The 14,154-nt window shown below is 42.0% G+C and overlaps 1 protein-coding gene across 1 annotated transcript in view; it reads left to right on the top strand.

Moving 5' to 3' along the window:
* ZNF146 (zinc finger protein 146) overlaps positions 1 to 14,154 on the top strand; it is a 69,896-nt gene that overhangs the window by 5,900 nt on the left and 49,842 nt on the right. The gene's annotated exons all lie outside the window — the stretch shown is intronic.

Below are 14,154 nucleotides of genomic sequence, written 5' to 3'. Positions count from 1 at the left end.
GCCAGGGAATTTCCTCATAAAATTATCTTGATATGTCACATAAATAAAAAGTATTGTGAAGTTTGCAGTATCAGTATTCTAAGGAAATAGACTATATCAAATCTATGCCAGACTTGATGGCCTAAAAAGAATTGCTTCTTAGTATTTCACAGCAGTGTAGGTTTGGTTTGATGAGATATATGCCCTTATTATTGAGATGTAGAGTTCTAACTTATCTGTTGATTTATTATGGAAAAATTATATACACTATATCCCAAAATAGAAGTTTTTTTTTTTTTTTTGGCTGAGCTGTATGGCTTGTGGGATCTTTGTTCCCCAACCAGGGATTGAACCTGGGCCCTCAGCAGTGAAAGTGCCAAGTCCTAAGTTGTTTCACTGATACTGTGTCACACCAGATGCAAGTAAGTACAAATAAGGTTAAGGTAAAGGAACCCTCCTTTAGCAGTGGGGTGAGTAGGAGACAATCAAAACAGATCACCCCACCAGGTAAAGAACCTGGAGCAGATGAGGTTCTGGCTGAGAGGGTGGTGGAAATACAGAATGGGCTGAGGAAGAAGGAAGCTATCAGTTATGGCCTTGTGACCGGTTACAAAAATGAAAATTGTAGTGGCTTTCCATATTTCCCATTTGCCTATTTAAAAAAAACATGTACTTGCTTGACTGTGCTGGCTATTTGTTATGGCAGGCAAGCTCTTATAGTTGGGGATTGTGGGATTGAACCCCGGCCCCCTGCGTTGGGAGCCCCACGTCTTAGCCACTGGCCCCCAGTGAAGTCTCTTATTTGCCTGTGTGTGTTAGTTGCTCAGTCGTGTCCTACTCTTTGCGACCCCATGGACTATAACCCGCCAGTCTCCTCTGTCCATGGAATTCTCTAGGCAAAAATACTGGAGTAGGTTGCCATGCCCTTCTCCAGGGGATCTTCCTGACCCAGGGATTGAACCTGGATTTCCTGCATTGGAGGCATTCTTTACCATCTGAGCCACGAAGAATGGCCAGTCGTCCGTTTTCCTACTGTATGTATTTATTTGTACATGCTATTTTCTCCTCTTTCCTTGATACATTTTTAGTTTATATGCAAGTTTTTGGAAGTTACTTTACAATTGAGCCTTAAACTAGTATTCAGTCAGACTGTGACTTGAGGAGTAATTAATATAGCCAGTAATGCATACAGTGACTTTTGGGGTCTGTGCATCTCACTTAGGGGAAAGGGGGAGAATTTCTTCATTTGTAATGAGGACAGTTGTATCTTGTTAGTTACACGACTAAGTTTCTCATTTTGCAGTTGTATAGGGGTTTACATGGGTGTAGAGCGTGCTACACTAATTAGTCCAAGAGATAGACAGTGTTGATTACTGATTTATTGCCCTTTAGCTCTAAATTCTGGAGAAAGCAATGGCACCCCACTCCAATACTCTTGCCTGGAAAATCCCATGGACGGAGGAGCCTGGTAGGCTGCAGACCATGGGGTCTCGAAGAGTCGGACACGACTGAGCGACTCACTTTCACTTTTCCCTTTCATGCATTGGAGAAGGACATGGCAACCCACTCCAGTGTTCTTGCCTGGAGAATCCCAGGGACGGGGGAGCCTGGTGGGCTGCCGTCTATGGGGTCGCACAGAGTCAGACACGACTGAAGCGACTTAGCAGCAGCAGCAGCAGCTCTAAATTCACCCTTTTGTCTGTTTCGTGAAAATGAATATAGGGTCATTAAAAAAAGCTTTTTCTTTGCCAGTTGGCATGATGATAAGTTTCATCAGTAGAGTGGATGGACACTGCAGAATGGAAAGGGGGGTCTGCGTCCTCGTTCTGCTGTGCTCGGTGGCCAGGCTCCTACAGTGTGCTTGGCTTCCCCGATGCCCAGCTCCTGCAGTGTGGGCAGTTTCTGGCACCAGGTTCCCACGGTGTTCTCAGCTTCTCCTGAACCAGGGCGCTGCACAGCATAAAGTACAGAGCAGCCAAGTAGCACCTAGTGGCCAGTAGCTTTGTTTTTTCCCCCGTAGTCCTGCTGTGTGGGGTCTTAGTTCTGGACCAGGGACTGAACCCACACCGCCTGCAGTGGAAGCATGGCATCTTAACCACTGCACCACCAGGGAAGTGTCCTCTTTGGGTGGTTTTATAGCAGAGTGCCTCGGGTGAGACACTTCCCCTCAAACAGCTTTCCCTGACACACCGGAGTGGATTTCCATTCCAACAAGTTCCAAGTGGCACAGTTCCAGCAAGATCCACCACCACCATTCTCTCGCCCGTCGGTGAGCCATAGCCATGCCCTCTCCAACAAGCTCTGGATCTCAAGCTCTGGGAGGGCCTCTTCCTCAGGTGTTCTACATCAGGCCTAGGGGAGCTGGGAGTTTGGATGGCCTCTCAGAGTTCTCCAAGTTGGGACAATGGGGCTGGAATCTCTAGCATCAACCAGTAACTGGATACAGGCGTACCTTGTTTTATTATGCTTCACTTTATTGTGCTTTGCAGATATTGTGGTTTTTACTAATTAAAGGTCTGTGACAACCCTGCGTTGTCAGATGAAGGTTAGCACTTTATAGCAGTAAACGATTTTAAAAATAAGGTATGTACTTTTAAAAGATATAATTCTATTGTACTCTTAATAGGCTATGGTATAGAGTAAACATAATTTTCATATGCCCTGGGAAACCAAAAATTGATGTGACTCGCTTTATTGTGTTATTCACTTTATCATGGTGGCCTGGAACTAAGCTCACAGTATCTCTGATGTGTGCATGTATAAGGCATCTCTAGAAAGGGGATATCACATTGCAATCTTTATTTGACCTTTTGTCTTTTTTTTTTTTACTTTTAAATTTAGATACAATTGACATATAATGTTCTATTAGTTGAGGTGTACAACATGACGATATTTGTATATATGGCAAAATGAGCACCACCACAAGTATAGTTAACATTCATCACCAGACGTAGTTGCAAATAGAAATCTTTATTTAGCTGAGAGCATGCACTGGGGAGAACTCAGCTGCAAGGCATTACCAGCCAGCGCTTCAAGCAGATGAAGGGCTGAGTGCCTTGGTCCTGAAACAGTGATCTAGACGGCAGAGCACAGCATCCTCTGGACACAGCAGCAGGTGGGTGTGCTGTATGTCCATGTTTCTTTTTTTTAAAATTAATTTCTATTTATTTTTGGCCATGCTGGGTCTTTGCTGTGGCCCACAGGCTCTCCCTTGCCGAGTATGGGCTTTCTCTAGTTCGGTGAGGGGGCGTTACTCTCTGGTTGCGTCATGTGGGATTCTTGTGGCTCTGGCTTCTCTTGTTGCAGAGCACGGGCTCAGTGGTTGTGGCACAGGTGCTTGGTTGCTCCGCGGTATGTGAGGTTTTCATTCCTGGACCAGGAATCGAACCTGTGCCCCTGTGCTGTAAGGTGGATTCTTAACCACTGGACCACCGAGGATGTCCCTCATGCGTCTTTAATTAAATTCTCTCTCTTTTTTTTTTTTTTGGTAATAATATAACCATAGAGAAATATATTGTGGCATGACATTTTCCTTGAATTTTATATATTTGATAAACCATTAAAAAATAATCTTCATGATAAAGTCTTATATTTTTTTATTTTTTATTGAAGGATAATTGCTTTACAGAATTTTGCTGTTTTCTGTCAAACCTCAACATGAATCAACCATAGGTATACATATATCTCCTCCCTTTTGAAACTCCCTCCCATCTCCCTCCCCATTCCACCCCGCTAGGTTGATACAGAGCCCCTGTTTGAGTTTCCTGAGCCATACAGCAAATTCCCCTTGGCTATCTGTTTTACATATGGTAATGTAAGTTTCCTCTCTTCCCTCTCCCCGTGACCAAAAGTCTTTTCTCTATGTCTGTTTCTCCATTGTTGCCCTGTAAATAAATTCTTCAGTACCATTTTTCTAGATTCCATATACATGTGTTACAGTCTTGTATTTTTTTCCTTTGATAATGTTGCTCTAAGAAGTCTGCTGAATCAACGTTTTTTCTCAACATTGCCATTATTTATGTTTTCTGATCCAGCAGTGGAATTTGAACACATCTCATTTCATTAATCTTTTTCTTCTAACAGTAAAACCATTCATTCTAAGCACAATTAATACTAGTTCAGATAACATGTACAGTTGGATTTTGAGGGCTTCCCTGGTGGCTGAGAGGTTAAAAATCCACCTGCCAACACAGGAAACACGGGTTTGATCCCTGGTCCTGGAAGATCCCACATGCTGAGGAGCAACTAAGCCCATGCACCACAGCTGCTGAGCCTGTGCCACAGAGGCCGGGAACTACCACTACCGAGCCCTCGTGCCCTAGGCCCGGTGCTTTGCATAAAGAGAAGCCACCGCAATGGAAAGCCCTCACGCCACATCTAGAGAGTAGCGCCCACTTGCCACAGCTAGAGAAAAGCCTGCGCACCAACGAAGACCTAGCACAGCCAAAATAAATAAGTAAATAAATAAAATTGTAAAAAAATGCACTGAAAGTTGGTAGCTGAAACTCAAACATTTGTTTTTCTAGCAGTAGATAAAATTCTCTCGAATTTTACTAAGCAGAAGTGCCAGTATGAAATTAAACTCAGAACTTTGACAGGGTAAACTTTTCTGCAGATTTCCAAAAAGCATATTAGTAGTCACCATTCCCTCCTTCCCTTCCTTCTCATACCAGGGGTAGTTCTGAACTTTGTGGTCAAAAATAAGATGATAGATAGTAAGAGTAAAGTGCAGTGCCAAGAGCATACAGTAGGGGAAAGAATAGTAATTAAAAATGGTGTGCTGCTGCTGCTACTGCTGCTAAGTCGCTTCAGTTGTGTCCGACTCTGTGCGACCCCATAGATGGCAGCCCACAAGGCTCCCCCGTCCCTGGGATTCTCCAGGCAAGAACACTGGAGTGGGTTGCCATTTCCTTCTCCAATGCATGAAAGTGAAAAGTGAAAGTGAAGTCGCTCAGCCGTGTCCGACTCTTCTCGACCCCATGGATTGCAGCTTACCAGGCTCCTCCGTCCATGGGATTTTCCAGGCAAGAGTACTGGAGTGGGGTGCCATTGCCTTCTCTGAAAAATGGTGTATCTACAGGCAAAAGAATTAAGTTGGGATCTTCCTCATACCATATGCCAGAACTAACTCAAAATGGATCAAAGAGCTAAAACTATGAAACTGAGAAGAAAATATAGGAGTAAATCTTTGTGATTTCGGTTTAGGCTATGGCTCCTTAGGTGAAGAATCTGCCTGCAATGTTGGAGAAGACCTGGGTTTGATCCCTGGGTGGGGAAGATTCCCTGGAAAAGGGAGCAACTACTCATTCCAGTATTCTTGCCTGGAGAATTCCATGGACAGATGAGCCTGGCAGGATATAGTCCATGGGGTCACAGAGTAGGACACAGCTGAGCGACTTTCACTTTTACTCCTTAGATAAAATTCAGTTTTGGTTGTTTCTTTTTCCCCCCATTGTCCCATTTCCTATGCCCCACCCCCCAACCCCCACCATTTCCCGCTGTCCTATTTTTCCCATTGTGGATTTTTATTTTAAATTTTTATTTATTTATTTTTGGCTGTACCATGCAGCACGTGGGATCGTAGTTTGGTTCCCCGACCAGGGATGGAACCCACGCCCCCTGCATTGGAAGGGTGGAGTCTTAACCAATGGACCCACCAGGGAAGTCCCTATTATAGTTTTTCCTCACTGTCTCTCTGAGGTATCTTATTGGGCTTGCTACTAAGCCCAATATGAATTCAGATCCTGGTTCTGTTGCTTGCTTTGCTTTAACCACCCCAAGTCTGTTTCTTCATTTGCAAAACAGGGCTGTTACTATATCCCCAGGCATCATGGGTGAGAAAGGAAGAGGGGACTGATATCCCCGCTGGTGTGGGTATAAGCGGAAAGAGCTGCGGGACTGTGTGGGTATCAGAAAAGGTATATGCAGGTCAGAGGGTAAGGACTGATCCCCCAGGTTGAAGGAGGGTGGGGCACAGTCAGGTGAGTCTGGGAGCCTCTTCTCTGCCCTTCCCCAGCTAAAGTGTCTCAAGACCCTGACCATCCCCAGGAGGGAGCCTGAGCCAGGGGCTGCCCTCTGGATTTCAAGGGTTCTGTCCTCAGTTAGAGGCCATCCATGTTCCCCAAGGGTGGATGTGTTTGCTTGCCAAGGCCCGAAGCATCCTTCCAGTTCCTGCATCAGGACTCTGGGCATCTAATGAAGGTGAAAGCTGCCCAAGAAAATCTCCTGTCTTTCCCGATACCTTTCCCCTTCATGTCAGGCTTTTTTAAAATAAATATTTATTTATTTGGCTGTGCCAGGTCTTAGTGGCAGCATGCAGGATATTTAGTTGTGGCATACAAACTCGTAAGTTGCAGTGTGTGGGATCCAGGCCCCCTGCATTGGGAGTGTGGAGCCTTAGCTATTGGGCCACCAGGAAAGTCCCCACGTCCCCTTGGGTATTAGAAGCTAGAAGAATAGTCATGACCCTGAACCATGTACCATGAACCATGTCATTTTTGTGGTTGCAGAGCATTATTGTCTCTCATTTCAGATTTGGTCACAGAGTGACATTGTCCCTTTCTCATGTCATTATGTCACAGGAAATCACAATATGCTGTGAGGATGAGCTGCAAGTGACTTAGGTAGATCCAGAGGGAGGCCTAAGAGCTGGAGCTGGTGAGCAAAGCAGAGCTAAGGTTCAGTTAGGTTACTCTGTTCCTTAAGTGAGTGAAGACTATTGATGGAACATAGTTATACTTGATTTTAGATACAGCTTTCTGATGGAAGATAAGAGATGATGAGGGCTGACTTAAGACAATAATAAAAATTGTAACAATGATAAACAACTATCACTGATGGACTGTAGCCCACCAGGCTCCTCCATCCATGGAATTTCTAGGCAAGAGTACTGGAGTGGGTTGCCATTTCCTTCTCCAGGGGATCTTCCTGACCCGGGGATTGAATCTGGGTCTCCCGCATTACGGGCAGACGCTTTACCATCTGAGCCACCAGGGAATCCCCCTACTTAATAATTAGCACTTAATAACTATAAATAAGGGCTTCCCAGGTGGTGCTAGTGGTAAAGAATCCCCTGCCAATGCCAGAGAGGAAAGAGACACAGGTTTGATCCTAGGAATATCCCTTGGAGGCGGGCATAGCATCCCACTCCAGTATTCTTGCCTGGAGAATCCCATGGACAGAGGAGCCTGGTGGGCTACAGTCCAGAGTGTCGCAGAGTCAGACACGACTGAAGTGACTTAGCACAGCACAACTATAAATAAGGGTTTCCCAGGTGGCTCAGTGGTAAAGAACCTGCCTGCAAAGCGGGAGATTGTGGGTTCGATCTCTGGGTCAGGAAGATCACCCAGAGAAGGAAATAGCAACCCACTCCAGTATTCCTGCCTGGAGAATTCCATGGACAGAGGATCCTAGTGGTCTATATACAGTCCATTGGGTCGCAGAGTCAGACAGGACTCAGTGGCTAAACAACAACAACAAATGATAAACAGTAATGAGTTCATTAATTAATAAGTAAGACACATATATGTATTAACATATATAATAGAACAATTATTAAATACTTGATGATGACAGTAACTAGCAATCGCTGTATTGCAACCTCCCTCCCCAGCCTGATCTCCTTACCCTGCCCTTTTTTTCACCTCAATGCAGAACACCTTCCAACGTACTACAAAATTGACTTATGATGTTGGTCTCTCTTCCCCTGGGTGGAATACAACATGCAGGAAGGAAGGGCTTTTTGTCTCTGTTGTTCACTGCTGTATCTCCAGGGCCTAGAATAGTGCCTGGCATATAGTAGGTGCTCAATGAATAGATGAACTGAATCAAAATAAATGTACTCAACCTTTACTATGTTCCAGACATGCTCTAAGCATACATTATTTGTATCCTCACATGAGAATTACTACCTAGACACAAATTATGAAGCTAGTTCAAGGCCACGTGGCAAGTAAAGGAGCAGTACTTGGATTTGAACTCAGGAATTCTGGCTGCAGGGCTTATCACCCTAAAGTACCTCTTCATGGTACTCACCAAAGGGGTGTGTGTTCCAGAAATGCCCCAGTGGTAGAAACAAAAGAGATTTCAAAATATCCAGGGAGAGGCAGGCCAAGGAGGGTCCCTGGGTATCAGGGTGGGCAATGGGGGGCCATTTACTGAATTAGAGGAGCTTATTTGTATGACTAGGAATGGGTCAACTTAGGTATGCCTGCAATTACTAAAGTAACTTTGAATTGTTATGTAACATCAGACTTTTCTTTCTGATTTTATTGTTGTGCTGGAAACTCTGCTAGGTTTTCACATTGAAGTTTTCATGATAACTCCATGAGGTACTATGATGAGCCCCAAACAGATGCTTAGAGAAGCTAGGTTATATCTACCTAGTGATAGAGTCCAGACCTGATCCTAAAGCTAATATTTCAAATGTGGAAGATAAGGTACCAGAACTCATAGCCAATAGTCTATTTATGGCTTGGGAGACCAGGCCGACTGGGACATTGTTAGAAGATATGTTAGAAATGTGGAAGGAAAAGAGGATTTTGGAGCTGTAAGATGGGGGTGGTGGAAATGTAAACCTGGCTTTAGATATTAGACTTGAGATGCTGGAGTGATTCCTAGCTGGAATAGTAAAACAACCTGGTCCATCATTAATGTTGCTCATGAATCTAACAAAGATGAAATATCAAACTTTATTTCCAAAATTAAAATATGTGAATTCTTGGGAATTCCTTAGTGGTCCAGTGGTTAAAACTTGGTGCTTTTGAAACTTGCTTGGGACCTGGGTTGGATTCCCTGGTCAGGGAACTAAGATCCTGCAAGCCACACAGCACAGCCCCCCCACCAAAAAAAGGTAATTCTTTGGAATTACTCGTGAAATTCTTCAGCCAAGGTTTAAGGCATGGTGACTTCTAAGTGAGGAATTTCACATCTATATTTATCTTAAAAAAAATTTTTTTTTTTTGGTAAAGGGAACTTCCCCACCTACATCTTTCCTCACCATAAAAATATTCTATTACTTGCCTACTTTATTATTAACTCAGTCATTCAACAGGTATCTGACTGCCTCCTAGGAACAGAGTAGCAAATGCAATTCTAAACACATCAAAGATTTAGAATTATGGTTAAGACTTGTACCATGTCAGTTATTTTTAATACAAACAATAAAAAACCCTTCACATTTCACAATCACACCTGTGAAATTTTTCTTTTTGAAAAGAAAAGAGAGAATCTGGGAGAGAATGTCGTTTCTAGAAAAGTCTTTTCCTAAATTCCTAATTCTCCTATGCATATGAAACAACTTTCTCTGCAATCACAGTGAGAATCAGCTAAAATGGATTTGGTAGAAAATTTTACTGTTTTCTACTAGTGGCTCAGGATTAGAAATTCTAATTTTTTAGAATTTTTTAAAAGTCTCTTTAAGAGATAATTACTGAAATATTTTCAGATGTCATCATGTAACATCTGAGATCAGCTTTCAAAAGAACCCAATGAAACAGGAAGTAGATGTGAGTACAGACAAACAACACTGGCCACGGGCTGATGGTTTTCAGATTTTTTTTGATGTGGACTATTTTTAAAAGTTATTGAATTTGTTACTGTATTGCTTCTGTTTGGCCATAAGGTATGTGGGATCTCAGCTCTCCAACCAGGGATCAAATCCGTACCCCCTGCATTGGAAGGCAAAATCTTAACACTGGGCTACCAGGGAAGTCCCTGGGCTGATGGTTTATATAGGAGGGTAATGAGAATATGAGGGCTCGTTCTACTATACTTTCTACTTCTGCATATGTTTGAAGTGTTCCATAGTAAAGACAAAGTTTGAATTTTTAAAAACTTAGAAGCTAGAAGGAAGTATGCCAAAATGGTAACATTTATGTTTAAGGTAAATGTTTTTCCCTCCCATTTTCCTATATTCTCTGTATTCTATTTGGGCATTTTTACTTTTTTATAAGGATAAAACAAACAAAAATCTTATTAAGTTCTTTCATCCTTTTGTTCCTAGCATTTCCACTTTCTGTGTTAGGGCCATGAACTGACTGCAATTTATAAGTGAAGGTCACTCAGTCGTGTCTGACTCTTTGCAACCCCATGGACTATACAGTCCATGGAATTCTCCAGGCCATAATATTGGAGTGGGTAGCTGTTCCCTTCTCCAAGGGATCTTCCCAACCCAGGGATCAAACCCAGATCTCCTGCATTGCAGGTGGATTCTTTACCGTCTGAGCCACCAGTGTTTTTTCAGACTGAAATTTATAGATTATCTGAAAAAACACTGATCTTTTTCCTTTTCAGTCATACCCTCAAATCTGTACACATGAAACTCTACCCTGTCTTGCCCTTGTCCTTGAAATTAGAATCTTCCACTTCAGAGGCCTTGGGCAAACTACTTTGTCTCTTTGACTCTCATCTTTCTTTTAATAAAATTTTTATTTACTTATTTGGCTGCACTGGGCCTAAGTTGCAGCATGTGAGCTCTTAGTTGCAGCATGTGGGATCTAGTTCCCTGATCAGGGATTGAACCGGGCCCTGTGCACTGGAAGTGTGGAGTCTTAGCCACTGGACCACCAGGAAAGGCCCTCAATTTCTTTATCTTAAAGTAGAAAAATAAGCCAAATCAGAGGCACAGATGACAATGGACACAAACCCCAAGGCAGGGAACTAACACTTGGTGAATTTCAGGCAGTGTACTAGGGATTTTGTACACATGTATTCCTCTCAAAAATAGTTCTTTTAAGTAAGAAAAATATGACTACCTCAATATTAAGTGAATAAAGCATATGAACATGCAATTAATTTATTCAATTAATGAATATTTGTTGAGCACCTACTATATTTTAGGCACCATGCTGAAAGCAAAACCAGTGGTCAACAAATACGTGAACAATGGTCATCTCTATTCATCATAATCAAAGGAATGAAAGAGAAAACAAAAGTGACTTTTCCATTTTCACCCAGCCAATGGTGAACATTCAATAAATGTTAGAGGAATTCATGCGGTGCTTTGGGATCTCTTGTAAAGCGGGCAGATGCATAGATGCATAATCTTCCTGAAGGCACTTGAGTGATTTGTACAAAATTGGCCTAAAATGTGTATTTATATTAAAAATGTCCAAACAGCAGAATGACGTACAACTAGTGACTGTGGTTTCTAAATACCATTTTGGACAGTACCAAAATAGCAGAAAGAAAAAGGACTCCTTAGAAAATGGCTACATCAAGGTGGGAACTAGGGAAATGAACAAGACGAGCTCGGGACAGCCTACTGTGGCCGACACCAGGCCAGTGATCAAAGACAAGTGTCCTTTTTGACACTCCTGTGTCAAACCACACAGGGAACAATCTGAGCATCAATGAGAGTACAGCTTACATAGATTTAAATGTACTGAGTATGTTTCACATACACACCACCCTAAACTCATTGGTTACCATGGCAGTAGGCTAGAGAACCAGCTCATTATTTTGGAAACTTGCCTTTCTTTACATGGGTAACCAAACAGCAGTTTAGGGGACATTTTTCTTTATCAAAGTATTCTAGCTAAAAAAGGAAAAAGAAATAATATATCATTTTGTAGTCCCTATTAACAGATTTACCAATTGAACATCAATGGCTGCTACATCATAAAAAGACATCTATTATGCCTCTCAATATTAACCACTTATAAGAAATCTTAACAACAAAAATTGAACCTCAATGTATCCTTGATATCAAGTACCAACTCATAGGAAATAACCAAGGATAGAGGAGCAGGTTAAACTGACCACTGGGATCTGCCAGCAAAAACCGAGGTTTAAAAAACTGTAAGGCAAACAAAATAGTTTTTTCAAAAATTAAGTTGCTGGAGGCAAAAACAAGGATAAAGGAGAATACATAGACTGAGGCTTAAAAAACGTATCAACTGCAATTTTTGGACATTATTTGGATCCTGATTAACTTTTAAAAAATTGACATTCATGAGACAATCAGAAAGGAACACTGCCTATCAGACATGTAATAGCATTAAGGCAGTACTCTCAATTTTTTTAAGGTGTGAAAATCTTTTGTAAAATTATGATATATTTTAGAGATACATATTAAAATTTTTATAGTTGATATATCTGGGTTTTATTTCAAAAACAACATGGAGTTGGAGGAGCTGGTGGAAATACAGATAAAACAAGCCTGGCCATAAAATGGTAATTATTGAAGTTGGTCATGGGAGCACTGGGTACATTGTAAGAGTCTGTGAGGATAGAAAACTTTAAAAAAGTATATACATTTTGATCTAACATTTCCACTTTTAGAAATTCATCTTAAGGATCTATTACACATATATAAAATAATGTATGTGCAAGGATATTATTGGATTGTTGGAAAGAGCAAAAATTAGTAAAAACTTAATTGATGAAGTTAAAGAAGTATGAAACATGTATGGAATACTATGCAGCTGTTATAAAAGAATAAGGCCACTATGTATCGATATGGTCCAATCTTTAAGGTATATGGCTAAGCAAAACTATTCATAGAAATGTACAGAAATTTGCTACCACTTAAATAAAACATTTTTATAAAGAGTGTTATGTTTACACTTAAGCAAACAGAGAAATCAGGAAGAATATACATGAACTTGATAGCAGTGATTGCTACATGAAGGGCGACAGGGTGAGAAGAATGTGTGAAGATTCACTTATGTGAATACAAAATTTAACTTGAAAATTTTTATCCTGTGCCTGCGTTTAAACTATTCAGTTATTTTTCTTTTTGGTGGCTGTGTCGCTTGGCAAGCAGGGTCTTAGTTGCTTGACCAAGGATGGTACCTGTGTACCCTGCAGTGGAAGCACAGAGTCTTATCCACTGAAAGTCACTCAGTCATGTCTGACTCTTTGTGACCCCATGGACTGTATAGTCCATGGAATTCTCTACGTCAGAATACTGGACTGGGTAGCCTTTCCCTTCTCCAGGGGGTCTTCCCAACCATCGAACCCAAGTCTCCCTCACTGCAGGCAGATTCTTTACCAGCTGAGCCATAAGGAAAGCCCAAGAATACTGGGGTGGGTAGCCTATCCTTTCTCCAGTGGATCATCCTGACCCAGGAATCGAACAGGGGTTTCCTGCATTGCAGGCGGATTCTTTACCAACTGGGCTATGAGGGAAGTCCCATCCCACCAGGGAAGTCCCATGAGATAATTTGTAATGTCATAGCTTTGAGCCCTTCCAACTGTACATCCTAATCATTAAGCCACTTAAAGAAAAATGACATGCAGCACACTGCTTTCTAAACCCTTTGTAGGCAGTGGTATATGCAGAAAATGCAGGTATTTTGAATGAACACTCAGGATGACTGAGCAGATGGACGGCATCAGGGTGCAATGGGTATTCTGCCCCAGACACTGGGAGCAACAGGCCACCACGAGGGCTGAGGGGATGTGTTTTCTAAGATTCTCAGATTCATTCACAGGCCCTGACCTGGATGTCCCTGGAGTTGGATCAAGGCCTTTCCCCCCATTACCATCATATCCTGCAGTTACAATATCAAAATTCTAATATTTAAAGAAAGCTGAGTGCCAAAGAATTGATGCTTTTGAATTGTGGTGTTGGAGAAGACTCTTGAGAGTCCCTTGGACTTCAAGGAGATCCAACCAGCCCATCCTAAAGGAGATCAGTCCTGGGTGTTCACTGGAAGGATTGATGTTGAAGCTGAAACTCCAATACTTTGTCCACCTGATGCGAAGAGCTGACTCATTTGAAAAGACCCTGATGCTGGGAAAGATTGAGGGCAGGAGAAGAAGGGGACGACAGAGGATGAGATGGTTGGATGGTATCACCAACTCAATGGACACGGGTTTGGGTGGACTCCGGGAGTTGGTGATGGACAAGGAGGCCTGGCATGCTGTGATTCATGGGGTCACAAAGAGTCGGACACGACTGAGCAACTGAACTGAACTGAATATTTAATCCAGAAATGGGTACAATTCCAGACATTCCATCTAAAATTAATTCTGATAAACTCGATTAAATTAACTGGAAATCTGATAAACTGGATTAAATTAACTGGAATTCTATTTATCTTCACAAATGATAATTATCTACAGTTTGTTCTTCAGGAGCTATCCTTGTTGAGTTTCTTTAATCATAATTTTATTTAGCCTTGATGATGAACTGGCAAGCTTCTCTCAGGGATTATTTGTTCTTTAAGG

Source organism: Bos indicus x Bos taurus, chromosome 18 (assembly GCF_003369695.1).
Source record: "Bos indicus x Bos taurus breed Angus x Brahman F1 hybrid chromosome 18, Bos_hybrid_MaternalHap_v2.0, whole genome shotgun sequence".
Lineage (NCBI taxonomy): Eukaryota > Metazoa > Chordata > Mammalia > Artiodactyla > Bovidae > Bos > Bos indicus x Bos taurus.
Note: the sequence above shows the minus strand (reverse complement) of the source record. Positions and strands in the feature narration are given on the sequence as shown.